General features: G+C 53.4%; 1 protein-coding gene across 5 annotated transcripts in view; it reads left to right on the top strand.

The window, feature by feature from the left end:
* Nucleotides 1–12242: 12242 nt before the first annotated feature.
* Nucleotides 12243–25927, top strand: part of ST3GAL1 (ST3 beta-galactoside alpha-2,3-sialyltransferase 1) — a 71059-nt gene continuing 57374 nt past the window's right edge. The window contains exon 1 of one of the 5 annotated variants that reach the window (XM_081266734.1): nucleotides 12243–12382. The gene's annotated coding sequence lies outside the window, so the exon portion shown is untranslated. Of the gene's footprint in view, nucleotides 12471–12606; nucleotides 13160–17697; nucleotides 17904–25927 lie in introns of those variants that run through there. The other 4 variants (XM_081266735.1, XM_081266738.1, XM_081266737.1 and 1 more) reach the window with 4 other exon arrangements.

Below are 25927 nucleotides of genomic sequence, written 5' to 3'. Positions count from 1 at the left end.
ACGCAGCTAGGAGGCTTCAGAGATTAACTTGAACACACAGACCCTGGACTTGGAATCAGGGATTCTTACAACTACTTTAATTCAGGAAATGGGAAGTCGAGGTCAGACATGTAGATAGAATAAATAAAGCACAGTTTCCTCTAGTAAGTGGTCCGAGTGAACCCAGCTCAGGACACCTCAACTGCCAAGCACCCCAGACTACTCGGAGGGTCACCTCTCAAAACATAGGTCCACATACAAGGATTTAATTTGGAGCAAAAACAAACACTGACTCTACTAATAAAGAGCCCTCCTATTTTGTATATGAATCAATAAAGATGAAAGTGAATATGTCAACATGCATTTACAAAAGACATCCCCTGTGAGGGCGGCTTTTGTGTATTGATAAAGGTAGGAATTGATTACTATAAATGTATTAATATTAAAATAATAAAAATCCAGTTTTTCTTAGGTCTTTGAATTCAACTTGCAAATCCATTTCAACATAGACTATGTTTTGACCATGACTTTCCAGGGGTCTCTTAATGTTGCAATAACCCTCAGTAGCTTTAAACAAGGAATCCTGGTGATGGATGGTTAAGGCCAATGTGCGACCTGACATGACAGGAGAAAGCACTCAGGGCACAGGGCAGCAGGAGGCCCACCCAGAAGGCTCTCAGGTTCTCTTCCACAGTCGAGTGGGGATGCTTTGTAATATTTTCTTTAAAGAGTCTTCATAAAAACTTCGATCTAAACTAAGTGACTACCTAGTCACATTTTTAAATGCCATTGAAGACGAATCTGCCATCCGCACATCACAGACCTCGTTTATTACCCAGCACGTAGTGGCAGACAGGACGCCTCACCACAGTACCACTCCTGCAACCTCCTCCTCTCCAGCCTCGATGCTAGACTTTCCCACGGTGGGCAGGGAGTTAGTGCCAGAATAAACAAGTTGTGTCTGACCTCACAAGAACGTCTCCTCCGAGAGTTAGGGTGCACACTCAGGGCCTCAGGTGCAAGGACGAACCACTTCCCGATCAGGGTCTGTTCTCCAGTTACTATGGCAACCAGAAACTACAGCTCCCCATTTTACAGATGGGACTGGTTTTCACAGCCTTGGCTTTGGTCTAAGCATACGGGCCTAACCCCCTTTACCCTGCAGTATAATAGCTTATGGGTCCCAAATAAATATTCCCCTTGGCGTCTGTGTCCCCAGGATAAGGAGTGCATCTGTCAGCATCCCTCAAATCTAGGTAATTAAGAGAAGCCCAGGGAATGAGATGTAAGCATAAGTGCTATATGAATTCTGTAGGAAATGTCCTTGAAGGTAAAGGATATACTCTTCTCTCTTTCTGGATGCTTAGAATAAAGGTTTGATGGCAGGAACTGGAAAAACCAACTTAGACTATGAGGTGAACTTGGGAATAGATGGCGGTTCTTATTACTCCCTGTGTGGAACACAGATAGAAGAAGATGGGTCCCCCCCTAACACCGAAGAATGCCACACCAGCCTTGCTGTGAGGATGTGAAGGAGAAATTAATTTCTACATGAAGAAGCCACAGTCTTGAATTTTTATTTCCAAGGATTGCTCCTGACACCACCACCTGATTGACATGAGTAAATCCTGAACCTTCCGCCCCTCCACACACAGGGCTTCACAGCCAACCTTCACTGGTCCATGGATCCAGCCTTCTCCCAGATCTGGTTCAAGGTCACATTCCTAAGACACCCCAATGACTTAAGTGGTTTTACCTAATTGACATTCAAAATCAGTGGGATATGAGATAGATATTATATTATTCTGAGTTAGATACCAAGTTATTATGGTTTGGGTATCATGAGTCCCCCAAAAGCTCATGTGTGAGACAATGCAAGGATTTCCAGAGGTGGATGGATTGGACTATGAGAAGTATAACCTTGTTGGGGGATTAGTCCACTGATGGATTATTTGGGTGGTGGCCACGGGCAGGTGGGGTGTGGCTGGAGAGCATGCTGTTGGGACACATTTTGTCCCTGGTGCCTTGATCCCTCTCTCTGCTTCCTGGCTGCCATGTCCTGAGCTGCGTTCCTGGGCCACACCCTTCCACCATGATGCCTGCCTCACCTCTGCCCAGAGCCATGGTGTCAGGTGACCAGAGACTGGACTTCTGAAACCAGGAGTCATGATAAATTTTCCTCCTTTATGTTGCTCTTGAAGGATCTTCTGGTCCCAGTGATGCCAAGTGACTGAGACAGGTGGATGCCTTGACCTGGGGCCAGAGCTCCATGGGACTTCATGTCAGGTTCAGCTGTCAGTCAGTACTAGGGTGTGTGGTCAATTCCCATGGACACAGCAACAGCAACTCACTGAGCTCTGCACACACCACTTTGTCCAGCAGCAGAAGCAGCACTGGAGAGTGACCCCTGCCATTGTCCCCTTTCATTCTGGAGGCTCCAGAGCTGAGGCTGGACACCAAGGCCCCTCCTCTGACCAGGGAGCTGCAGAGGCCCTTGCTTACCTGTGCACTGTGGGTTATTTAACAATCAAGGAAAAACAGAAAAAGAGCTGCAGCGCAGTGTTAGGAGAGCTGGCCCATCAGAAGAGCCAGGAGTAGAGGCAAATGCCCGCAGCCCCAAGATCCACTCAGAGCCAAGGTCTGAGGGCAGCCGGGCAACTTGGCACAGCCCTGTCTCAGAATCACACAAGAAGGGCTGGGGGTGCAGCTCAGCATGTGTGAAGCCCTGGGTTCACATCCCCAGCTCCAGAGAGAGGGAGAGAGGGGGAGAGGGGGAGAGGGGGAGAGGGGGAGAGGGGGAGAGGGAGAGAGGGGGAGAGGGGGAGAGGGGGAGAGGGGGGAGGGAGAGAGGGGGAGAGGGGGAGAGAGGGGGAGAGGGGAGAGAGGGGAGAGAGGGGGGAGAGGGGACAGAGGAGAGAGGGAGAGGAAGAGGGGAGAGAGAGGGGAGAGGAGAAGAGGGAGGAGGGGAAGGAGAGGAGGGAGGGAGGGAGGGAGAGAGGGAGAAAAAATTATTTCAGGATCCTCTTTATTTTCTCAACAACATACATGGCTACCATCTTCATTCTTTGACAACATGGAAGCCTAACAGTCCACATTTGGATATGTGTGCTTGGTGTCCACTGGAAAAAATAACTTTCTCTCCTTTGCACAAAGCAAGACAAAATGAGGAGGGGGCGAACTCAATGCTCGGAGGCCAGCCTGGTGGCACACACTGGAGAAAACCACCCCCGGGCTCCCGACCCGGGGAGGCAGGCACAGACGGGCAGGGCCCTGACATTGGGCACCTCCCAAACTATGGAATTTTCCATTCTCATTTATAAAACATTTGCAGATATATTGACAAGTCCAATACGCATAGGAAAGATACTTAAATTAGTAATGGGCATCATTTATTGAGTGCTTGCTAAGTATCTGGCACTGAGCTAGCAATTATTTTCCATATAATTGTTTTCCTTAAAACGACTTCCAGGTATGGGCACCATGATGCCCATTTTGCAGATGAAAACTCATCAACTCAGATGCACAAGCCCAAGGCACCTGAGCCACAGCCGGGCCCACCCTCCAGGGCCAGCCCCCACCTGTGGCTTCCTGCTTCGGGTGGCTTGCTGTCTTCTCCCCTGACCTCTCACTCAATCCCCCAGGATAAGTCCTTGTTTTCAGGTGTCTCCAAACCATGACATAGGATGTTTTTTGATCCCTAAAGAGCCTCACAATTTCTTTTCAAGAATGAGGGTACTAACCATGCAATCTCAAATTTAAATTCAGCAATGCCTTCGGCCTCTTTTGACTTTATTCACAGGTAAAGTCACAGAACGTCAAAGGATGAAAGGTTCTGGAGCAGAGACCCTCAGGGATCACCTACATCAGTGACTTGGTTCCCAGGAAGAGTGCGCCCATATGTGGAGTGAGGGGGGTGCACAGTGGCATGGTGCACCCCCCTTTCCTTCTTATTCCATGTCATGGCACCCTGTGCTTTCCCTTTCACAATGACCTTCCTGAGCTCCTGATGCCGCAGCTCCTCCCGGCTCTCTGCAGGCAGACACAGTGTCCACCTTGAATACTGTCTTCCACCTGATGTCCAGCCCCAGGCTTGGCCTAAAGCACCCAATGACTATCCACTAAATCCACTGATGCAGAAGGGTGTCCCGTGTGGCACCCTCAGGCCCCACAGAACCTAGTTTGAAATCCTACTCTAACTGGATTTACTAATTATACAAACAACACTGACATGTCTCGCCGTAGCCCAGCCCCTGAAGCCATATTACAGCTGAAACCAGTTTTACGAAGACAGATTCCTGTCCCCCTACACTGCCTGGTCCACTGGAAAGAGTCCCTGGGAGGAAGCCCATGGGTGTGTACTAGAATAAACCTCCTGAGGTCGTTCTTGTGCACATTAAAGTCTGAGAAGCAGGAGCTCTGAGGGTTCCTTGTCCAATGCCAGGGGGTAGCTGGGGGCTCAGTCAACGGAGATCCTTCTGTTCAGACCAGACCAAAGAGTGGCTGCTCTTGGCAGGGGTGGAGGTCACCTGTCGAAGCCCCTTCCTGAGTGAACGATTCATCCTCTAAGCCTTTACTGAGGACAGGTATTTGCCACACTGTCCCAGGCTATCCCATCCACCAGCCTCCCTCCTCTACCTTTTGGCTGTGAATCTAGTCTGCCTCCCAAGTCCTGAAAACCCAATGGCCTGTGGCCAAAACATAGCGACAGACATTGTCAATCCTCCTGTAAGAGGGTTACTTACTGGTTGGCCCTTAGCACCTGCCGATGCTGTGTCTGCAGTTTCAACCAAACACAGATCAAAAGTATTCAGAAAACAATCGCACCTATACTGTTCACACTGAATGATCCATTCCCTAAACAATCCAGCCTAATAACTATTCAAGTAGTGTTTACATTGTCTTAGGTATTATAAGTAAGCTAGATACAATACAAACAGGATATATATACATTTTACGTCAATACTCTGTCATTTGAGCACAGGCAGATTTTAGTGTCTAAAGGAGCTTCCTGGAATCAATTCCTGTGGATACCAAGGGACGACTAGCTGATGAGTTAGGTCATAAAAGGCAGGCGGTTGCTACCAGCTCAGTTGGGCCACTCCTTCTCAGAGTCCAGCCTTCATGCTGCAAGACACCCAGGCCACATGGAGAGGCCGTAGGATGCTCTGGTCAATGTATCTGTGCTCAGCCTTCACACAGTGAAGATCCCTCAGCCCTGAGTTGCCCTCGACTTCAAGACTACCCAGACATGATGCGACACAGATCAGCATGCTACTGAGCTCTGTCCAAATCCCTGACCCATAGAGCAGATGGTCATAAGGAAGAGCTGTCTTTTCTTTTGCCTCTAATTTGGGGGAGGTTTTTATGCAAGATTGGTAATCAGAATGAGTTGCAAATGAGTGTTCCATAAAAAACTGAAATGTGACATATAAAAATAGTACCCCTCTCTCTCCTCCTTCCCAGGAGACTTCCACCATTCCCCCGGAGCCACAGTTGTACTTGGGTTGCAGTAACAGAAAACCTGCGTGGACTAGGTATGTACAGGTTAAACACTGCTGCACAGTCCTTCCACAAAACAGGAGAGTCCCCAAAGACGCCACTGGTGTTGGTCCCACTGCCGGAAGATGCCTCCAGGGTCAAGGTCTTTCTGCCTCTCACCCTAATCACTCTCACTTTGAGTGGCCATTAAAAATCTGCTCTCTCTAGATAAAACATGTGTTTAAAGGAAAGCCAACATGATTCCATGGCAAGAAAGAGGCAGGAGACGGTTGTTGGGGACGGCACCACTAGCCTCGCCTCCGTCTGCCATGCCGGGAACAGAAGCATGAGAGTTTGCCTGTCTCACTGCCTGACCTGCCCTGTCTTCTGCTTCATGCTCCCAAGTTGCAGCTACCTCCTTCCAGCTTCCCTCCAAGACAATTCCTAAGGTCAGACCCTGGCGCCTTGGATGCCCAAGATCATCTGGCACTGCCAGCGCCACCACGGAGAACTGTTCCCAGAGCCCTGCCTGCTCCCTGGCTTCCAGAGCCATGCAGTTAGGGTGCTGCAGACATTCCGCTCACACGCCTCATTCCCATTCACAGGTCCTGGAAGGAGCCCTTACAGTGGCTTCAGTGTACCCTCCACCATATCACAGCACGGCCCAGTGAGACAGAGGGGCCATCCCCTGACACACTCTGGGCTCTCTGAGGACGGGCACTGTCATGGTCACCTCCACACTCCCACACTTAGGACAACCTCTGGCAAAGTGGTGCTCTCCATATTTTTGTTGAATGAAGGAAGGATTGTACTTCTTCTCCAAGATCCTTCCATCCAAGTGGAAATAGAACTTAATAATCAAACAGCTACTAAATACACAGTAATACCCGACTGGGAGACTGAAGGGTTCATGAGCAGAGGAGACAGGGTGGACAGGGGACAGTGGCAAAGCCTCCACACAGGGGCCACCCCTGCACTCTGCCTTGAAAAGAGGGAAGTGCATCAGACAGGGTTCGGGTGGTGAGGGTCCTGCCAGGGAACGGGAGGTCCACATGTGAAGTCCACTGGTGGGTATCTGGGAGCGTTCCTCTGGCCGATGAGAGTGGAACCTGGGTTAACGGGCCTGGCGGGACACTTCACCCAAACGTCCATTTGTATGGGTCTCCTGGGTAGGCCAAGTCCAAGCCAAAGTCATTCCCTGGCCTCAGGAACTGCTGCCGGAAAGAAGAGCCAACGTCATGGGTCATCTGAAAGGAAAACCTGGACCCACTGGCACAGGAAAAGGGGCAAGAGCCTCCCCTGAGAGCAGGAGGAAGAAAGGAGAGACAACTCCTTCCAGATGGTGCCATCAGCTGGTGCTCGAGAGAGGAAGCCACTGCCCAAGGCCAGGACCTGAAAGAAGGCAGAGCGGGGGGAGGTCTGGTGTCCCTGATGTAGAGTTGAAGGAGCAAGGGGCAGCACATCCAAGGAGTGCCCAGGATTGCCATCAGCTCAGAAACTCGAGAGAGCATGCGACGGGTTCTCTCTGAGAACCCAAAGGAACCCACCCTGCCTACACCTCCATATCAAACTTCTGGCCTCTTACAGAGGGACCAGTTTCCTCCACTTCTGGCTACCAGGTCTGTGGTAAGTTGTCACGGCAGCTTAGGAGACCCCTCCAGCTAGTAAGGCTGGACCCTATGGTGAGGACGCTCAGGAGCCACGGCCTTATACGTCTGCCGCCCAAGGCAGTAGGCATCCCTGTAGGAGTAGAGAGGACAATAAGAAGCAGGTTCCATCATGCTGGGCCCTGAACTAGGCCTCGGGACTTCTGTGTGCCCTGGGGGCTGGGGAGACCCCATCATGGCTGATAAGGAAATCTTCAGCACCCCAGCAAGATGGAGATCTATGTTTTCAGGAATATACAACATGGAATTTAACCAGTGCTTTTGGGCTGAGTCAGGCCTGTTAATACAGGGTTTGTAAAAAGTATTAGAAGAAAACAAGTGAGAAACACACTGGGGCCACTTCAAGAAGGATCTGAACTGCCGACCTCAGGAAAGTCAGATTCTCTTTGCTAGTCAATGGGGAGCCACTGTAGTTTTAAGGGTTTTGAGCTTGGGAGTGACCTGACGGAAAGAAGGGTGTCTTCAGGAAAATAAATGAGTGGCGGCAGGTAGCAGGACCACGACCCAAAATGGTTTAAAACAAGGTCTTTCATTGACTTATATGACAGGGAGTCTGGAGGCAGGTTCAGGTGTGGTGTGGCCAGGTTTCTGGATCTACTTTGGTATCAGTCAGCTTTGTGCTACTACAACAGAATCCCGACATGGGCTGCTTACAAAGTGAAAAGGTTCATTTAGCTCTACAATCAGGCAGCTCCACTGGCTTAGTCTGGGGAAGGTGGCAGATGGCAATGCATCATGTCAGGGCCTACACAGGAGCAGTCACATCTCCAACCAGAGCACACACAGGTCAGAACCCAGTTCAAGGACACACCCCCAATGACCTGAGGACTTTGCACAAAGCCCCACCTCTTGAAGTCCACAGTACCTCTCAGTACTTCTACCTCATGGCTAAACCTTTAATATATGGATCCTTGGGGGACACGATTAAATCACCAAACCACAGCAACCTGTCTTCAACTTGACTTCCTCCAGGTACACAAGACATCACTCGGAGAAATTATGTCACAAACATTTTATTGCTCATGTCAAATTGGAAATGAGCTTTCTAGGGCTTAGTATTTGTTTTTGTTGTTGTTGTTTTGTTTTGTTATCTTCTGGTGGTGCTGAGGTTTGAACCCAGGACCTTGATCATGCTAAGCAGGTGCTCTACCATAAGCTACACCCCCCACCCCCTAACCAGGACTTACTCTAAACATTTTTCCTGAAAGACTCAGGCATATTTGTCTCCATATCTTGGTGGTCCAAATATGGATTCAGTCTCATTCCTGAGCCCATTTCGGACAAAGAGATAACGGTGATCATGACTGAAACTTATCAGCTGGTTTAGTGGGAACTTGGGTCTAACCTGTGTGAACAGTGTCGTTTAGGGTTCTGCTGAATAGTTCTGCTAACCCTAAGCCCCCCCCCTACCCCCCGGATTCTTAGTGCTAGAGGCTAGAGGGGGCTTACGCGCCATGTGTCCTGCATTCCCCACAGCGCTACATCTTCTGCAGGGCTCCCTTACTTCACCAGTGGGGTGCACACATGCTGCCTGGGCAGCCTATTCAGGTCAGGTTGGGTGGGTGACCCATGACCCTGGGGATGAGGCCTGTCAATCAGATTCCTCTCCTGGGAAAACTAAAATGTGAAGTGGATCAAGAGGGGAATATGAAGTTAAGACTGTTTCTACAATTGCCATGAGCTGGGGCCACCAACATGCAGAAAATTGTAGGGGAGATCCTGGATTCAAAAGAGGAAGCCTGGGGGTAGGGAGAAGAGAGGAGGGGCCTGCACACACACACACACACACACACACACACACATGCGTGTGCACGCACACACAGGCATGTAGACGGGCAGTTTCTCCTCCCAGCTTCCTCTGTGGGCATAGGATCAACTTCTTTTTGCTAAGGAAACATAGAGGTCTGTATAGTCCCAGGACCTAAGTACAGCCTGGTTCAAAACACAGAACTCCATGTGCCTGGCACCTTGAGCTCATCTCTCACAAGCTAGGTGGCCCTTTCCTTTTCTGCACAATCACCCCAATGGGCTCAGAACCCATTAGGATCTTTCCACTCTGACATGCCAAGGAAGGGGGTAGGGAAAGGAAGCAATCAATTTCTTTAACCATTGTTACTGAGAGCTGTGCTGCTGCTCTGAACAAGTGGGAGGTAGCAGTGAGCACTAAATCAATGTCAAGGCTCCCAGGAGACCCACTGTGCAGGCGCTCCCCCCAGGGACTCCTACCAGTTGTTTTCTGGCAGTGCCTGTGGGGAGATCCACTGGGGGTGACAAGGAGGAATGCATGCACAGGCCTCTGGCACACAGCCCTGTTTCCCTAGCTCCTGGAAATCGTCCAGGGCATCAAAAGAGCTGCTTGCATGGAATTTTACAACTCACACACACACAAAAAGACCAGGAGAGTCCTGCTACCTGGGAAGAAAAGTGTTCTAACAGAAAGGAAGCAGGGTGGGTGGAGAGAAAGGCCATGCCTGGGCTAACCCACCAGAGTGGACACAGAGGCTGCTGGTGTGCAGCCTTTCATACAGATAAGGTGACAGTGCACGTGTTTAACCACTGTGTCATTTTAATAACAAACTTCCACATCACTGTGGAGATATCCAGGGACCCACCAAGAATCCAGGGCAAAACCTGAGTTAGTTTTGGTTCTAGGCTGCAAAGTAGAGCAACGGAATGAATAGCCTGAGGTACTTATTTGCCTAATCTGAACTTCTGTCTATAAACTCTACCAGAATAGAGTAATATAGTCTCATATCAGTACAGCATTTTCTCATTTTTCAAAGTGCTTCCCCATGCACTATTTTATTTGATCCTCACAATAAACAACACTTCTTTTATTAATTCATCCTGTAACTCTTTACTGAGTATCTACCACATGATCAGCAGAGACAGGGACTGCAGTCAGCAGGGGGCAAAACACAGCGTGTTCCCTATGCACAGCAAGCTGTCAAATCAAGAGGCGCACAGCCAGCAGAGAGAACCATGCAGATCTGCCAGGCTCCGCTTTCCCTGTGAGGACAGCAGAGCAGCCGACCACCAGCAGAGTCACAAGGATGATGCTCTGAGTCACACCTCTGAGTGCTGAGAATCTGAGTGGTCCAGATTGAAGTCACTCAGCTGGAAAGGATGGTAGCCGGTGTTACTGGAACTCTCTGCTTCCCCCTCTCCTTCCAACACAAGCATGCTGGGGAGTGCCAACTGTGGCAAAGTCTGACCCCAGGAGACACTTCCAGACAGGACAAAGTGCCTACCCACTCCCTAGCATCAAAACCAAAAGCAATGGGGCCAGGCCAAGTTCATGAAGCACCAAACCTTTTCTGTCAAACTCCTGGTCAGGCAGGGCAGGCCCATGGGGCTCACAGGGTCCTTGAAGGCGGCCAGCAGATCCATGAACTTTTTGAATGCTTAGTTGTTTTGTTTTGGCCTTTTTCTCTTTCTGACATCTCTTCCCTAGGTAGTGGCTAATTTTCTCTCTCTCCGCCTCTCCTTTTGATCAGTTTCTCTTCTACTTCAGTCTTCTTTAAATATCTCTCTTCTCTCCCATGCCCCTGAAGTCTTCCACACACCTCCACCTCGTCACCTAGGGCAGGCCACCTGCCAGAAAGGTGCTGCTGCCTCCAGGCCAAATCCACCTGAGCGCTCAGTAGGTGCTAAGTACGCTTCCAAGGGATCAACTATATGAGAGTGAATCATCATCGCCACAGCCCCACCAGACAGACACTGTTATTAGGCCCCTTTTCACAAAAAAGGAAAACAAGGCACAAAGCTCAGGATGCGGAGGGACCCAGGAACTAGCTCAAGATCACCCATCCATGGAGCGCAGCGCAGGGTTTGCAGATGGGCTGAAACCATGCGACAAGGCAGCCCTCGGTGGATGAAGGAATGGCAAGGCAGTTCTCCCTCACCTTCCACTACAAAAGGCTGGCCTCCTCCTGGAGAAAGGGAGCTGGAAGAACAAACTGACCCATAGGCACGCTTTGCCTCTTCCTCTTAACATTCCACCAGAAGTTGCAAAAGAGAGAGTCCCAACCAGTGAGGAATAAATAAGGCAGAAAAAACAGATTTTTGGAAATCCCTCTTAAATCTTGGGTACAGCATTAGGCCTCCAAGATCAGCTCTCTGCCATTCATCAAAATAAGTCTCCGTCGCCTCATTTCCCTATAAGAGGGAGGGCATAACTTCCAACCTAATCCCCAAACCCCAAAGCACACGCCCCAGGCTGCCTCGGTGCCGGCTCCTGCACTGGCTCCCACTACCCAACCTTCCGGGGCTCTGGACCGCGAGCGGCAGCCTCTGCATCAGGGAGGAAAATCCGCGGCCAGAGGAGAGAAGGGCGGGGGCCAGATCTCGGTACCAGCTATGCGGCTCCGAAGCCGGGATGCGCCGGCCGGGGCTCCGGCCTCACTAGTCCCCACGCCCTCACCGCGCTCCTCCCTCTTCCTTCTCTCTAAATCCCACCTCGAGTCCCGCGCCTTTACAGGCAGTCGGCTGGCTGCCCGGTCGCCAGCAGGGGAATCGGCCCCTCTCGCCACCGTGCACCCGACTCGGGCTCTTCTGGGCACCGCCAAGTCCGCTCGGTGTGCGCCCATCGCCTCCTCCCCGGGGCTGACCCCAGGGCCCCTGGGCCGCCGCGGCGCTCTTCCCTAGCCTCTCCCGCTTTCGGCGGTGACCGGACCCGGGGAGTCGCGAAGCTTTCCAGCACAGCCGCTCTTTGGGCGGTGATACGGTCCCCGCGCCGCCGCCGCCGCCGCCGCTACCGCCGCCTCCAGCGTCTCCCCGGCCGGGCCTCAGCCCAGCCCGCGGCAGTCCACGTGGCTCGGCCGAGCTATATTCGGCTCTCAGGAAGCCCCAGAGAGGGGAAAGCCGAGCCGAGTCCGGCGGGAGGGGTGCCAGGGAGCGCGGGGCGCGGAGGGCGGGCGCAGGGCGGAGGGCGGAGGAAGGGGAGGGCTGCGCGCCGAGGAGGCGGTGGCCGGGCTCAGGCGCGCCCCGCTCGCGGCCCCGGCCGGCCACGGGAGGCGGCCCCTCGGTGGTCGCCCCGCCTCCCGCTCCCGTTACACCCCGGGGAAGGTGTTCCCGAGACCGCTCCCATCCTCACCCCGCCTCCCGCTTCCCGGCTCTAGCCTCCGCCGGAGGAGCCCCACTATGCCAGACAGTTTCGACACTTTGCAAAGACAAAGAGCCCTAGACCGGAGGGAGGAGAAAGAAGAGGAGGAGAAGAAGGGGAGAAAGGAGGAAGAGGCTCTGTGAGCTGGGCAGGGGTGAGTATTCGGGACACCCGCGTCTTACATACTCTTCGGAACCCCTCCATGCCCAAAGCCGGGAAACTCTAGCCTGTCTTCAGCCGTGGTGAGTGTGCGCGCGAAGCCGAATGCTGCCCGGGGTGCGCGGGGGACTGCGTCCGCGCGAGTTGGGGTTCGGGCAGTTTCCTGTGTGTTCTCCTAGTGCAGGGGTGATAGTCCGGACCCAGGAACAGAAGGGGTAGGCAGGGGACTAGCAGGGTGTGACGGTGGAGGTGGGAATGAAGACCCCAGGTACTGGAAGAAAGATACCGGTAGGGAGACCCCTTCCCGGGCCGAAGCTACCACCTGGGTCTGTGGGAGAGGAAGGTATGGGAGGAGGCTCGGGCTCTGGGGTCTCCAGAGCTTACTGGAGGAACCGCCCGGAGCTCAGCAGTAAGCCTACAGCCGTCTGGGGCAGCGGTCCTGTAGCGGCCCCAGTGACATTGCGCCCGGCACCGGTTGGATCTACCCGACCCGCGTCAGGGGTCAGGAGACCCGTAGGGGCAGCGGGTACCCTGTGCTTTAGAGTGAAGCCGGGGTCTCCGGCTGGGATACCGCGGGGGCGCGCAGAGGCCGCTAGTGATCCGGCCCAGAGGCGATGGGACAGTATCCGGATCCAGTCTCCCAATCCGTTGTGAGCAGGCGCAGACTCAGGTGGAGGCTATCAGCTCCCGGGACGACTCCAGCCTAGGCTGCCCCGGATCGGGGGAGAAGTTGGCGCCAGGGACCGGTCAGCTGGACGCGGCGTGGTGGGAGGTGGGGGATTCTGGTGGGCGGAGGGATCACAGTGGCAGTGGTGGTGTTGGTGGCAATTCGAAACTCTTGAGTTCTCCCCAGCCCCGTTAGGCGTCTCAGCTGCTAAGAAATAATGTGACAAAAGTTAGCAACTTGTCTGCGTCTCTAGCGTGTGTGACCTGCGCAAGCAGGGTCCGCCCCTTGTAGGAGTGCACTGGGATGGAGAAGGATGACTCTGGGGCTTGGCGAGTTGCTGGGGGTACAGCTAGTTCGGAATCGGGACGGTGGCGCAACTTTCAGCTTGAGTGTTTGAGAGTGACCTTGCAGGAGTAAGCGCCGCCGAACTTGAGATGGGGATTGAGGCTGCGCCCCAGTTTAGCACAGATAAACCTTCGCCTTGCCTTGTGGCCAGGTCTCCCAGCTGGGCTCTGTACGCTGGAGCTGAGTCTCTCCTCTCTCCAATGCGAGGGTCCTAGCCGGCGCCTACCACGCACCCGGCGCGGTGGCACTCCGTGAGGGGGGCACGTGCGGGCCCAGAAACGCAAGAGTGTGTGGGGGCAGGGCCGGCCACTGCGTCTCGTGGGCCAGGCGAGTCCCGCAGAGGGAGACAGCCCTGACCCTGAGGGCAGGGACAAGCTTGCCGCGTCGCCGCATCAGACATTCGCGGGGTTTTCACGTGTGATTCCGGGGACCTCTCGCCTTTCTCGGCTTATCGCCCTCACGGATCCCCACGCCCAACGATCTGTGCGGAGATGGTTCCCCAGGGAGACAGCGAGCGCCCACCTCCGCTCTGCGGCTGAGTGGGGGCGGGGAAGGGGAGAGATGGGGAGAGCCTTGCCAGCCGGAAAATGGCGTGAGCAGGGAACGAGATTGCCCAGTCGCCGCCACCGCACCTGACACACAGTAGGTGCATACACTGTTCAGTGACAAGGCCGCTACGATAGGGGGAGCTGACAGGGGCCCGATACCTTCTCTCCTTCTCCCCATTTCTGCTACTAAATTCAAATTCATATATTTGGTCTAGCCCTTCGGCTTCTGAACATGTCTTCAGTCCCTACTGCGTGCCACATTCCACTCCTGGCACGTTCCTAGAAGCTGCGGGCGGTGCCCCCTGGTTTTCTTTCCAGGGTGCTGCGGGAGAGCGCGCAGGGCTCCAAAACGCAAGGTGCACTGCCCCCTGCTGGCTACTGTGGAAACTGCCGCCTGGCTCCTCGGTGCGGAGGTGCAGAAGGGGCCTGGAGGCCTTAGGCAGAGTCACTCTCTGCACTTTCCTGTACCTCCCCTTCCTGCCCCAAGCCCCAGGACCAGGGCGATTTTCCGAAATCCCCTAATGGACTGAAATGACACACCAGAGTTCACCGTGCTGAACCTCCTGCCTCTGCCCAGGTCTGGGTGCCAGTGGGGTCTCTTCTTGACTCCAATCATCAGCCTCTGCCTCTCTGACTTTGAGGATGAGACTTCACCTCCCACAGTCTCAGTTTCCATATCTGTGACTTGAGTCCATTACTACTATCTCCAAACTGTGTCCCGCAAAATAGGTATTCCATATAAAATGTGAGTGTGTGGATAGGTGTGAACTGTGTACACATAAGTTCAATGCATATGTGTGATGCATGTGCCCCGACTTCAGGTCTGCGCAGCAGGAGATCCACCACACAGTTTTGGCTGAATAAAGAAAGGAAAGACTGGATAGAAGGCTCCTTCTCCTGCCTTTCTGAAATTGCACAAGTGCTGACATTTGGTGTCCTGCATGTCACTGTTGGCGTGGTATCAGCAAGCAAGGCCAGGACTGGACTGAGCAGGGGCTTCACCTCACCTTCCTAGGCTAGAGGCCACAGTAGCCTACTGAGCTCTTGGGGTGAAGGGGGAGTGTGGTTGGAAGTGATGGCAGAGGGTGGCATTCAGTGTGGATTCAGGTCTCTGCAGTGGCAGGCAGAGGCTGACTTCTGAGCGTGTCTGTGGCCGCGGATAGGTCTGTGATCCTGCATGCAGTATCAGGCTCCTGCCCCACCTCACTCCTAAAATCCGGGGACCATCACCAATATTGGGAGCACTTGGACCCCCCACCCCCAGGCACGGGGAGCAGGTCCATGTGTGGGCCTGGCAGGGAAGGGTATAGACTTCACACCAGGTGGCTCTGTCTCCCCTCCAAGCAGCCCCCAAGCCAGGACACAGACCCCCAGGGAGGAGCCTCTTGGGATGACTGGCTTACTGACCTCCTGGTTAGTTTACCTTGGACTTTGCTAGGGTCATCCCTGATAAGAGGTTGCTGACTCAAAGGAATTATCTGTGGATAGATCTGTAGGATCTAAACTTTAACTCTTATCTCAACCTCTCCTATACCACAGAGCAAGCAAGAAAGGCAAAATCTATGGGCCATTTGTCCTTATATAGTTGTCCCTTATCCTTAAGTATGTTCCATGACCCCAGTGGATGCCTGAAACCATCCATGAACAGGCACTCCTAGATGTACATAGCCGTGATAGACTTCATAAATTAGGCACAGGAAGGGATGAATAAGAACTAGTAACAACATAGACCATTTATAACCATATACTGTAATATAAGTTGTTAAAAAGTACGGATTGCTTACTTCTGGAAATTTCCATTGAATAGTTTTGGGCTCCAGTTGATTGCAAGGAACTGAAATCGAGGAACTGAAACCTGGGAAATAAAACCAAGCATTGGGGACTTCCGTGGAGTTTTGTGGTGAGTCCTGGACACATGTGTGCACAGCCTCCACAGGCCCAGGGAGATCCAGCCTGGGCATGAAGAATTCTAGACTAAGGTTTATGCACAGTGACCTGAAGGGAAACTTCAGTGGCCCTGCGTGCAAACCTAGGAATCTGAGAGCCATCTCGGGCTCTGCTTTGGTCACAGGAGCCAGATGTGGGCTCGTGAGAGTCTGCATTTGAGCCTCTCTGCTAGTGCTCGGTTGCTTTGCAGCCTGGCACCCAAGCTATTCTGGGCTCTGGATCTGTTTCATTCTGCAAAATGAGAGGCTCTGCAGTTCTGTTGACAGTCACCTTTGCTCCATTAAAGCTTTTCTTTGTGAAGACAGGCCCCACCTCATTTACTTTGGCTACAAATTCTTCCTCAAAACTGGCCTGGCATTGCAGCCCTGACTGGGGAGACTGGACCAGCCACTACCCTGTGCCAAGGGCATCCCTCCTCTCCCACACAGGTGGCTCTGGACCTTTGGGAGTCCGCACTTACTTGGCAAAGTCATTTTCTAGCAATTCTTAATATTAGATTTTGAAAGATGACCCAGAAGTTTCACACACCTAATGGCACTGAGTGATACCAATGGGGACTTCCAAGGGATACATATTACAAAAGGAACCACGGGGACCTTGCCAGGCCTAGTTCATTCCTACCTATGAACTACAAATGACCTTAGAAATCATTTTGTTCAACTGTTTTGCATTAAAGCAAAACATCACCAGGTCAGAGGGAACATCACCGGGATTGTTGGTGACAGAGCTAACAGATTAACCTTTTGTGCCTCCTTGCTCCCAAACCCACACTTTTCCATGCATTTGAGCCACCCATTGGTTTCCTTGTTGGAAACCCACCTGTTCTGGAAGGCTGGGGCTGTACTGCTTTTGGCTTTGGTGATGGTGGTAGTTGGATGGTTTTGGATTCAGCTCAGCCTGTGTTTCTTGGGAGCTTATTTTGTTGCAGGAACCTTGCAAGGTGCTGAAAATACTGGGGTGGAAATACTTGTCGTCTTGCCTTCCCAGAGGTCCCAGTGACTTGAGGAGGTGCCTGGAGACCCGAGAGTCATGCCTGGTTTGTTTGTATTAAGAATTCAAATATGCATGTGCTGAGAGGGGGCTGCAAGGTTCCCTCTGCCTTGAGGGGCCCACAGAAGGATTCCTTGGGGAGTTGAAGCCCTGAGAACCTGGGGTTTCTTCTAGAGAGGAGTCAGTCTGTGGTATTTCCTTGAATGTATAAAAATAATAACTCTAAGGATTTTGTGCCCTGTGTGTGCAAGAAAATTAAAAGTCGGATAACAGATTGCCAACAGGCCTGTCTGTGCCGTCTGAAGAGGTGAGGGGCCTGGGAGTTGGAAGGCTCTGGTGCTTTGGCCCCATGAGTCAGTTAGGAAGGGGAGGGTGCTCAGCACCAGGAACCCAGGGCACCTGAGGTGCTGTCCTGTGTGGCTTGGCTGCTCAGCAGGGATGTAATTGGAGTCAATTTGAGGCTCCCAGGTGGGCTGTCTGTTGTGGGTACCCTGGACATAGGGGGGCTCCTGGTCAGGGAAATCTCTATACTCCTGTGTCCTGGGTCCTGGGCCTGGCCCAGCCCACCTGCTCCTGGCTGGGGACTTGGACACTTCACTTACTGTTTTGGGCCCTTGGCTAAGTAGGGGACGGCAGGGTAAGTGCCCACTATGCTTCCGCCACGGGGAGCAGGCAGGAGCCCTCAGGGTGAGGCGCCTGACCAGGCCTTACTAAGAATAACTTTAGTAGCATCTACTTTGTACTGTTGGCTTGTGCCCAGGGCCGTCAGGGGTTTTAAACACCCAGTGAGTGTGGGTTGCAGCAGGAGAGAGACCTCTGCCCACCACCCCGTCAAGCTGGTAGAGGAGGAGGCAGGAAGGCAGTTCTACCAGCTCATGTGGTCGGGCCACTCTGCACAGGACCAAGAAAGGTTCGAGGCAGGGTGGAGCCCTTTCAGGAGCTGGCCTGGAGGGTGGCAGAGAGAGCAGGCACACTCCTGTCATCTCATTGGATTCTGCAACAGCCCAGGGCAGGGCCAGGTGAGAATCCCAAGGAACTGAAGGTTAAGTCCCACAACTGGTGGAAACCCGGGGTTTAATCCATCGTGTTTGAATGTAAATTAAATGCATCGAATGTGTGATATTATTAAGACCTTTTATGGTTTAGTTGTATCAAAATATCCGAGGCTGGGAAATTTGTAAAGAAAAGAGGGTTTTTTTTTGTTTTTTGTTTTTTGTTTGTTTGTTTGTTTGTTTTTTAAGCTTTAAAGTTTGGGAGGCTGGAAGTCCAAAGAGCCTGGCATAAGCTCTGGTGAGGGCCCCCTGACTGATTTACCTTGTGGCCGGTGGCCTCATGACTAGACCCCTGTGTGAGAGGGAAAGAGCACATGGAGACTCTAGAGCCAGACAGTGGGGAGGGGTCAACCTCAGGAACGCCCCTTAGGCCCCACTTCTGGAAGGTCCCACCACTTCTTAATGTCACCCCACTGGGGACAAAACTTCCAACACAGAACCTTTGGGGGATCCTTCAAACCACCCTCTAACCAAAGCAGGCCCTGATGTCACTATCGCCATCTTGAAGCCAGGCAGATGGCTTCAGGTTTTCAGGTTTGGGGTTTGCTGGGGTGTCAGTGCGTGGCTTATCCCCACCTGCCTTCTCTGTGCCTTGGTGTCCTCTTTGGTCATGAGGAGTATTGTACAGTTGTCATGAAAATTGGACAAGTGTATTCATTAAGGAATTTCCCGTGGATCCTGAGGCTTCAGGAGTACTCCACAAACGCTCATTCTTATTCCTGAACTGGGTGGTGTGGGGTGGGCTGTGCTCCTGGCCCTTTGGTCTGTTCACATTCAAGTGCTATCATTGGACGATTTGTCTGGCAGAAGTTTCTCTCTCCTAGTTAGTCCGGGAATGTTTGGGTATATTTTCTCCTCTAAGACACATAGAAAATATCTAGCCAGGTAAACCTTTGAGAGAATATTAGAGTTAAAATTCAGAACAGCTGAGAACAAAAGAGCATTAGTTCCCAATTGTTTGGCAGAATTGAAAAGAGCGTTACAAATGGCTTTTGGAAAGTTCACATTTTGTTCTGCAAATACTTTCTGGGAATGTCACTAGGTACAGTTAAAAAAAAAATCCACACCCAAACAGATAGCATTCAAATAAATTTTGCTGCTTTACAAACAAAACAAAACAGAATCCTTTTGAATCCACAGTGAACTCATAGACCAGAGTGGCTAACAATTCCCTTCCTGCATATTTACTTAGCAGAGAGCTCTGGAGAAAAACCCAACCACAGCAAACCTAGCTACTTCTCTGAGAAGATGGAATACTCCAGAATATTGTTTTGTGGCCCCCAAAAGCCTGAAAAAATTGCCAATGAAAGAGGAAAATCCATCTGATTGGGCATTTTACCTTTTCAGAAATGAAAGGGTTCAACGGAAAGAAAAGAAACCAAACACACACCCAACCCTTTGCTTAGATCCTTAGAAGACGAGAGCAGGGCCCAAGATAAATCTCCTGAACTGTCCGGCCGAGTCATGAAGGACTCCACTGCCCTCCTCCCTTCAGTGCCCTGTAGCCTGCCACAGGACAGAGGTCCCCGTGGCCAGAGCTAAGACATGTTGGAAGCAACAGACGGCACAGTGCTCTGCACGTCTGAGCCGGCCCCTCGCTGGGCCTTGCTCAGCTCTTCTGAGTGCTAGCCTGGAACGAGGGTCCCGCCACTGTCCAGATTAAGACCTGGGCTCCAAATGAATCTGTTTTGTTTCGTAAAGTAGCAAAATGTATGAGGATGCTATCTGTTTGAGCTTGGATTTTAGCAAGGTCACACAGGCCTCACTGTTGGGCCACTCTGGGGGAGGGAATGAGGCACACTTTGGACAGCCCGTGGCTACGTGGCACACCTGAAGTTACGCCACTCAGCCCTCTGCCCCCCTCCCTCCTGCGCAGGTGCCGGAGAAGCTCTGCTGGAGGACCTGCCCAGTACCAGGCCAGTGGCCAGTAAAGAGCAAGTGTGGCCTCCAGCCCCAGAAGCACCCTGCTTTATCCCAGTACCCCATGTCTGCCCCATCGCTCACCCCACGCTCCCCTCATTGCTTAGCGGGACCTGAGAACAGTAGCACAAAAACACAACCAAGCCCAGCTCCTGGGATCCAAACTTTGTCATTGCAGTGACACAGCAGCCAGACATGCACATACTGCCATTCACAGTCCCTGTCACCATGTTCCGGATGAGCCGGAACCAGCAGCAGGCTTGGCAAGGGACCAGCTCAGCCTTAGCGAGTCAGAGAGCCCAGGCATGGCAGGGTAGGCCGGAGAGGCTAGTCCCAGGGCCCTGCTGGTGAGCAGGCCATCAGAGTGGGCCGGGAGGTCAGGGAGGAGCTCGGGCATTTGGTTAAGCAGCTCGCCCTGCCTCTGTGTATGCATCCTATATGTCAATCAATCGTTTCTCACAAGAGAAGGGTCAGCAGCTGGGTGGGACCAAAGCCAAAGAACAGAGGCCTGGGAGGCTCTGGAGGAGGAGAGGGAGAGGAGGGGAAACCCGCCTGCCCACAGGGAAGGCCTAGTGTTGGAGATTAAGTTCATGAGCCAAAGGAGCAAAGAGGTTGTTCTGGGCAATCGCTGAGCAAAGTTTCACAGAAAGCCATCAGAGGCCTAGGAGTTCACCTGCTGAGGGGCTGGATGGGTTGTCGGGCTCCTGTCCATCTGCTCGGGGCTGGCAGCAGCTCCGAACCTGGCAGGCCAGGTGGCCGGCTCCCCTGGCCAGGGCTTCTCGTCTCTCTGACCTAGTGCCCTTTCTCTTACAACAGCCCTCTAAGACCTGTGTTGGGGCTTTTTCCTGATCCTATTTACAGGTGTGGAAAGGAGAGCGTGAGGCTTGGAGAGCGTGAGTCACAAAATTCAGGTCACGTAGCTAGAAAGTGGCAGAACCAGAAAGGCCCTCCATGAATGTCCAGAGCCCAGGCCGCCAGCTCCCGCTGTGGAATTCATAGGGCCTCCCCTGGGTGCCCATCACAGCGGGCAGGACAGCTTCTCTAGGAGGCACCAGCCCAGCCCCCGAAGCACGCCAGGCCCACCCATGTCCTCCGGTGGCCATGGACCCAATCGTGGGCTGCCTTTTGGGAAGGAGATCCTGGTGGTTCTGCAGTTGCCCACTCCCCAGTCATAGACCACAGCCTCACGCTCCAAAGCCGGGGCCTCTAGTGGGTCTGCTCCTGCTCTCCTCTCGGGTGGCTCTGAGGGTGCACCTGGCCTGTGAGGGTCTCGCCAGACTGTGAGATCTCTAGTGGACTCCACATTGCTGATCTCTAGTGGACCCCACATTGCTGATCTCCAGTGGATCCCACATTGCTGATCTCCAGTGGACCCCACATTGCTGATCTCCAGTGGACCCCACATTGCTGATCTCCAGTGGACCCCACATTGCTGATCTCCAGTGGACCCCACATTGCTGATCTCCAGTGGACCCCACATTGCTGATCTCTAGTGGACCCCACATTGCTGATCTCCAGGGGATCCCACATTGCTGATCTCCATGGATCCCACATTGCTGATCACAGGTGCTACTCTTGATGTTGCCCTGGTTTCTGGGGATTGAGGAAGGCAGGGACACGGTGAGCCCCGGGGCTGGAGACCCGGATGGAGCACCAACGCCATAGTGGGTTTGCCATCAGGCCTGTGAACTCACTCTGCTCTCTAGATCGGCGCCTCCTGGGCGCACCCTGTGTTTTGTAAGCTGAATTGTAAAAGTCACTGCTGCAACTTTAGAAAATTCCTTTTTAATATCTTCACAATGGAGAGGATGGTGGGTGGTGGTTGTTCCTGTTCCCGGAACGGAAGGCGCTGTTAATCCCACCACCTGGCGGAGGGTCTTGGGGATCAAGACCGTTGCTTGGGGAATAGTGTCGCTGCCGCAGACAAGAATGTCTTTCGGGGGTGAATGGGTGTTCCTGCGGCCTAATCTCAAATTCTCAAGCTCAGTCTCTGGCAGAAAAGGAAATTAAAAGGAGGGGGAGATCAGGCGGGCGGACGGCGTCCTCCCTCCCCGCTCCTGGTGGGGATTTGAGATGGAAAACCACCCTTCCTGGTGGCCCAAGAGCTGGCCCCAGGCTTTCGCCAGCTGCTGGGTCTGCCTGTGACGAGAACGGCTGAGCCCAGCAGGCAGGAGCGGAACCCAGCGTTCTGCAGGAAGCCATCCGTCAGATACCCAGCCAGGAGGAAGCACAGGCTGGCACAGAGCCCTGTTCATGCTCAGGACACCCTGCATGGTCGGGACCTGTGCCTGCCGTGGAGGACGGGAGCCTCCCTCCTTTCCCAGAGCTGAGGGAGCAAACCTGTGTTGATGGGGTGGGTTGGACTTGCGGGGAGTCAATTCAATGATAAGTTATAGGTGATGCACTTTAGATAACATGAAACAAGTAAGATCTGAGTGCTTGCAAAGAGCCTTAGCGGTGCCCTTGTTTGACCGTGTACTCCAAGACTTCAATGGCCATCTACTGAGTCAGTGATTCTTTTATTAAAAGTCCTGGCTCTGCCACTTCCTAGCTGTGTGACCTTGAGTAAATTGCTTACTCTCTCTGTGCGTCCAGTTCCTTGTCACTTATAAAATAGGGATCATAATAGTATGGAGCTCCCAAGAGATACTAAATGAGCATCAAATGAGTTAATGTTTGGGACCATTTGCTAATTACTTGCTGTGAGTAACCCCCTGTCATCCACCCTCACCATTCTCGTTTAGAACCCTCTTGCCCAGGCTCCCGGGGCAGTTTTTCTGGATGAGACTCCACGTGGTCACACCACACCTGCTTGCACACACACCTGGTGATGGGGTGCTCTCTGCCCCAGGCCACGTGGTGGCCCTTGGACCCCTGATGTAGAATGCTCTTCCTGGCAGTGAGCTCTCTCCAGGGCCACCTGAATCTAAGGCAGGAAACACCATCCGGGACTGTGCAGCTTACAGGACTGCAGGGCAGCGGCACGTGAGCAGGATCTCAGGACCCTTCCTTACACTGGGAAGATGGCCCAGCCCAGGCCACACTGGGGCCGTTGCTGGACCCTCCGCAGGGCTGGCGTCTGTACCAGGCTGCCCAGCTGGTCTCTGCCTCATCTCCCTGGCCTCCCTGCACCCCAGGGCTGAAGCAGCAGCCCTGCCCACACTGCCAGGTCTCCTCCAGGTCCCAGTGCCCGGGAAGACCCCCACCCGTGAACGCCAGCAGCTCCAGCTCCCCTGGCCCCTCTGAGCAGGGCTGTGCGGTCTGTGCCCGTTGGTGTCTGTCCTCTCTTTCCTGCCTGCCAGGGTCTGCCAGGCACCGTGCCTTCTGGACTCGTTCACCTCCTCGACAGGGCCATGGGGTCGTTAGTGTCCTGTCAGTTGGCCACCTCCCCAGAGCGGCCACTGCCCAAAGCTCCCCAGGTAGGGGTGGTCAGGTGCGGGTCACCGCTCTCCCTCGTCCCCTCCCTGGTTCCCTCTGACACACTTAGGTCCCAGGTCGTGAAGGGTCGGGGACCCAGTGTAGCTGGTCGCACTGGTTGCACTATTGGCACCTGCCCCCCCTTCCTCCCTCCACCCTTATCTGTGTCCCTGGGAAGCAGATAAGAGGCCCAAAGAACAAAGCACCTCCCCCCACACACTGAACTGTATTTCAGAGGGTTATAAATAGGACAGCTAGTGGTGGCATTCTGGGTCACCTTCACCAGGGACAGATTGTGATGTCAGCCCTGTCCTTTGGCCCGAGGTTTCCACGGTCAGTAGAGTTCTTTCCTACTTCACGCCTCTCTTCTCCTTTCCTTCCTTCCTTCCTTCCTTCCCTCTTTCCCCTCTCCGTGAAATTATGTTCCAAAGCACATAATTCTGCCTCCTTCAGTGAGGCAGAACTTGCCTAGAAAACAAATGCCCATACTTGACTGTCCCTCTCCCAGCTGACGAAGGACAGTCCTGGGCCTGGCTCTCAAGTCCCCTGCAGGCCTCTTCAGCTCACCCTGAAGAACAGGGTGACTGCCAGCCATGAACTTCTGGCCAAGGAGAGGACAGGCTCCTGCTCAGGCCACCATTTCTTAGCAGTGGGATTTGGGGCAAGTGACATCTGCACAGGAATAATGTCACCCTTCTTTTCAGGGGGAGTTGACATCATGGGCAGAGTGGGGAAAGCCCCAGAGAAAAGGCAGACTTCAGACTGGGACTAGGAAGAATGGGGACACCTGCTGACAGCTGCAATCGGATAGAGAGGGCCTGAGAATAGGGGGCCCCTGACCCGTGTTCTTGCTCTAAGGAGGAGCAGTCAGGTCTTTTCTTTCATGCAGAATGAGTTCTTGGAACCCCATGGCTTAGGACGGCCAGTGTGGCCACCCTTAGTGGATGGGCCCGAGGGCTGACTATCCCTCCAGGAGTCCAGGTGAAAGTTGCTGAGAGTCACGTCTGGGAGTCTGGGACATTTGCTCCAGAGTGAGACTCGGTGACTTCATCTCTCCTGGGTGTGAGGACAAATTGGTATTTTGGTGCTTGGAATCTCAAAATGGAAAGCAACTTGGGGATCCCCAGCCTGGTGACCTAGAGAACTGGGCGGCATGGTTGACATCAGGGTGCAGGACGACAGGGAGGGGAGGGCCGTCCCTCCAGTCCAGAGCTGGGAGATTGAAAGGAGGCCAGACAGACCTCTCCAGCCAGACTGACTGCAGCAGGTGGCAAAGCCTGGATGGCTCCATGTCTGCAGGAAGCATTCTACTTTCCAATGACGGTCCCTCCCAGACCAATACCCAAGCAATCAGGTAGGGCCAGCACTTGGGAGAATCTAGGTGTTACCCGAAGTTTCTCAAACCTGAATTGTGGCCAAGTAGCAGGCCTGGGGGAAAGAGATAGAGCAGCAGGAGATCTCCTTGCTGGCCACACTGAGCTGGTCACCAGCAGGGCAGTGGGCAGCCACTTCAGGAAGCCCCTTTTCTTTGATTCATCTCATAGGCAGAGGCCCCTCTGCCTGCCTCTACCTCCACCTCCCCGTCAAGTAGCCAGGGAGGATGGAGGGGCCTCAGCTGTGTATGAACTTGGCTCAGATGGTCCTGTTCTGCGGGAGTAGCTTGGCGCAGGCATGTGCATCCAGGCTTTGCTGCCCCAGCCACCTGCTGACCTCAGGAAGGGCATTTTAGATGCTGAAATAAGATGTCTGCAGTGCACCTCACTCTCATTGGTTATGAAATTAAATTTTGGAAAGGCGCCTGGCACCCAGCAGGAGCTCATCCATGAGCGGTCCTGGTCCTCAAAGGCCACAGTCCTCTCGCTCCACCTTCCTCGGGATCAGAAGCAGGTGCACAGTTCTGGGGGACAGCCAATTGGGCAGGCCTGCTGCTGCCGGGGCTCGAGGGGTGGGGGCTGCAGAAGGAATAAAGCACCTCCCTGTGCTCCTCCCCCATCTCTTGCTCCTGGCCCCTACCACCATGCTACCCAGATCCTTCTGGACCCTCCCTGTGGGTCCCTTAGATGTTCCCTGCAGAGGCCACCTCTGACCTGTCACAGACTTTGATCTGGGAACCGTGGTGGTCAGGGACTTCTATCTTCCCCATCAACAGAGGGAGACCACGGTTCTTTGTGAGTTGGTGACTTGCCAGTGACCCAGTGGCCAGCCACCTGCAGAGGCATTATCATGTCTGTCCCCTGTGAGTGGCAGGCAAGGTGAAGCACCCTCTGTCTTCTCCATGACCATCATCACAACCATTTCTGCTTTACAGACGAGAAAGCAGGCTTTGAGCGAGACAAGGCTGTGAAGAGGTGACTGCCTGGCCTAGCATCTGGACATGGAATGGCATCCTAGGTGGCATCCGCAAGGGGACAGGCTGCCTCGGTTTTGTTCCTGCCTGGATGCTGCCCAGCTGGGCACCTGCTCACAGCTGGGCACTGCTGAGAGGCACTGACAGCTAAGGGGAGGTTTCCTTGTATCAAACAGGGGTCGTGAAGAGAGGGACATGGGGAGTGGACAGAGGTGCCTCGGGGACATGTGACGGTGGAGCTTTCTGCCTGTGGACCCTGGGGGCTTGTGTCGAGACAGCCTGGCTTAGCCTCACCTCGGCCATTTCT

Source organism: Spermophilus citellus, assembly GCF_964194105.1.
Source record: "Spermophilus citellus genome assembly, chromosome: 14".
In the NCBI taxonomy this organism is placed as follows: Eukaryota; Metazoa; Chordata; class Mammalia; order Rodentia; family Sciuridae; genus Spermophilus; species Spermophilus citellus.
This window is presented reverse-complemented; position numbering and strand designations above follow the sequence as displayed.